Below are 3661 nucleotides of genomic sequence, written 5' to 3'. Positions count from 1 at the left end.
GCTCGAGTTTTACTATTATTGCTCTTTCTATGTTTACCTACGGTAGGCCTATGAAATCTTACAGATTTATGGGATGTACGTCTGTACTGTAACTAACTGTGACCTTCTTGTAGGTTATTAAATGTTAGTATAATATCTACAACAACAACAGCTAGTACCCCCTTGTATAAAGTGTAGATAGGTACAGTAATACCAAAGGCTAGAGAGAAAGAGGATAAACTATAAGCTCCCTAAACTAGGCCTAGGTCCCTAGGTCCTATAGGCTGATATTAACAGTCCAGTTCACATTACGTTGATTGAAATTTTGAAGAAAAAAGGGGAAAAAAATTGAAGCATAAAATAAAAAATAGAGTGCATAAGAGAAATATTATTAAATAATAATAAATAAAATATACCATTCTTGGCCAAATTATCCTTGTAATGTAATTAATGTCTGTCTCTTATACACATCTCATTATTAAAAAAATTACCATCATACAAAGAAGATAATTATGTGTGAATATATTTCTTTTCATAAAATGAAATACATTCATAAGAATATTGAGGAAATAGTAAATAAAAGTGATAAATGTATAATAATAATAATAATAATAATAATAATAATAATAATAATAATAATAATAATAATAATAATAATAATAATAATAATAATAATAATAATAATAATAATAATAATAATAATAATAATCATCATCATCATTTCAGCATTATTTACCTATGGCCTAAGCCTTGTAATCAAGAACCTACATATGGAAAGCCGAGTCCGCCAAAAATACTAAACACAATCCATTCAACGACAATTCAAACGCACCAAATTCAAATCATTCAAACATATTCCAAATTATTCAATAGGACGTCACACCATTCAGGTAATACTCACACCATCACATTCAAGGTGTGACCATCTACCCCTAAAGCAAACCACAATATTCAAGACCATCTAATATAAACTCAAACCGACTAATGAATACTGAAACAGATCAGTCATAAGTTACTTAATTCGACGTCAAGACAAACATCTATTATTCACGTCTTTCTGTTAAAACAACATCATCCAACACAAAAAACATTTTGTTTACTCGTTTGCCCAACCATTGAGCGTGAATCCAATCCATTCAGTTGTTTTTCGTTCAACTACTGTGAACACCGAACCATGCAGTGATAAATCAGTTCATTCAGCTACTTTTCAAACTCTGGGTTTTCAAATTCCTACAATTCATACAACTTCTCTGTACACCGAACAACAGTGATAAATCAATTCATTCAGCTACTTTTCAAACGCCGAGTTTTCAAATTACTACAATTCATACAACTACTCTGTACACCGAACCATGCAGTAAAATCAGTTCATTCAGCTATTTTTCAAACGCCGAGTTTTCAAATTACTGCAATTCATACAACTACTCTGTACACTAAACCATGCAGTGATAAATCATAATAATTATAATAATTATTATAATTATAATAATTATAATAATTATAATAATTATAATAATAATAACTATAATAATAATAATAATAATAATAATTATAATAATAATAATAATAAATAATTATAATAATTATAATTATAAATAATAAATAATAAATAATAAATAATAAATAATAAATAATAAATAATAAATAATAAATAATAAATAATAAATAATAATAATAAATAATAATCATTTCGGCATTACATGTAATTAACTTGGTCTAGCCATGTAATCACGAACCTGCAGATTACTATGATTAATATTAATAACTAGGCTTAGGCCTCATTTATACATTCATTGGTGCTCTGCCATTTTGGCAGGTCTTGCTCTAGTATTTTAGAGCTGCCTATTCTCAGCTCTTCTTTTAATTTGAAAATAACTGTCACCCTGTTTCATTTGATGAAGAAACGCGCTTTTCCTTACTCTTTGTGCTTTCCACAGAAAGCGTATATTTTTAGTAGTTAGGAGGCCTAGGTCATTATTACGAAAGCCTATTAGGGCCACTGAAATATATATTTTTATGTCGTATTCAATTCAATTCAATTCAATTTAATGGATATCACTTTCGTAACAGTGGCACACGGTGACAATACCCAACGGTGCATCCAAATATAAGATGAAAATAATAAACTTAAACAAGGGGTAAATTAAACTAAAATGTGTATACAAAGTAAAATTGATCAACATGGCATGTAGGTCTATGTGGTATGGTAGTCTTACAGGACCGTATTATTTACAGAGTTGCTGTATGAATTGCAAGTTAATATGGAGCTAGAACTAACAGACCCAATTCATGGGTTCATATTTACTACAGTAACACATTCAAAGGAAATAAAAACACTAACTAACTAAGAAAGAAAACATTACAAGATATTTATAACAAAATATAGAGCTTAAAACTAACTGATCATAAAGGTTCATATTAACAGATTAAAAGGAAATACAAAAACTAATTAAAGTGTAACGGGTGGTAATGTGGCCATGGATTTATATATTTCAGATCTTAATTTCCATGCGCCTTCGAGAAATACCTTACAATAATTATCAAATATTTCTGCTAATTTATGGTTACCAAATTGGTTATTAAGATTATCGAGAAATAAATGATGTTTATAATCTAACGATCCGGTAATAGATGATTCCCAAAATTCATCTAATACCCATTTAACAAGGTCATTTTTTAAATCATTATAAACATTTTCTCTAAATGGCTGGAATTTATCACAAATAAATAAAAAATGGTCGGTTGTTTCTTTTAAATTTAATATGTCGTAATTTCGACATATTATGTCGGAATTTCGACATAATAATTGTCGAAATTTCGACATACGGTAATATGTCGAAATTACGACATACGTATGTCGTAATTACGACTTATTATGTCAAAATTTCGACATAATAATTGTCGAAATTTCGACATAATATGTCGAAATTACGACATACGTATGTTGTAATTACGACTTATTATGTCGAAATTTCGACATAATAAGTCGTAATTACGACATACGTATGTCGAAATTTCAACATAATAAGTCGTAATTACGACATACGTATGTCGTAATTTCAACATAATAAGTCGTAATTACGACATACGTATGTCGTAATTTCGACATAATAAGCCGTAATTACGACATAAAAATATATATTTCAGTGGCCCTAATAGGCTTACGTACAAAACCCAAACTAAAAAATAAAAATTGTCACAGTATGTAACTCAAGTTAAAATAACATTTTTCATTACTGATGCAGCTCAATCAAATATTATATGTCATTTTAAACGACCCATTAGTATTAGCACGGTAACATCAATGTATTCTTAAAAATTAGACATATCAGAAGTTGTTGATGACCTTTTGACCTGAATTCTGCAATATCAGATTTTCGGGTCGATTCAGTCGAGACGGCCCGAGTATTATTATTATTATTATTATTATTATTATTATTATTATTATTATTATTATTATTATTATTATTGTCATTTCATAAAACAAATAAAATAACAAATAAACAAATTAAGGTTCCCGTAAAATAAGGGGTAACTGTAGTTTCTGATTACATAACTAAACAAACCAAAACTTTAATATAATGAAGGAACTCTGTATTTATTCCATAAAATAGATGATTATTCCCAAATAAACAAGAGATAAATAACACCTGGACTTTTAGACATGTTGTTTATATGGCAT

The 3661-nt window shown here is 28.2% G+C and overlaps 1 long non-coding RNA gene across 1 annotated transcript in view; it reads right to left on the bottom strand.

Annotated features, from left to right (window-relative positions):
• Nucleotides 1–3661, bottom strand: part of LOC117113150 — an 8552-nt gene that overhangs the window by 3994 nt on the left and 897 nt on the right. The window lies entirely within an intron of this gene.

This window comes from Anneissia japonica, unplaced genomic scaffold (assembly GCF_011630105.1).
Source record: "Anneissia japonica isolate Jap-2015-1 unplaced genomic scaffold, ASM1163010v1 scaffold1812_len1207588_cov181, whole genome shotgun sequence".
Taxonomy (NCBI): domain Eukaryota; kingdom Metazoa; phylum Echinodermata; class Crinoidea; order Comatulida; family Comatulidae; genus Anneissia; species Anneissia japonica.
The sequence above is the reverse complement of the archived record's forward strand: the minus strand, read 5'-3'. Positions and strand labels throughout refer to the sequence as shown.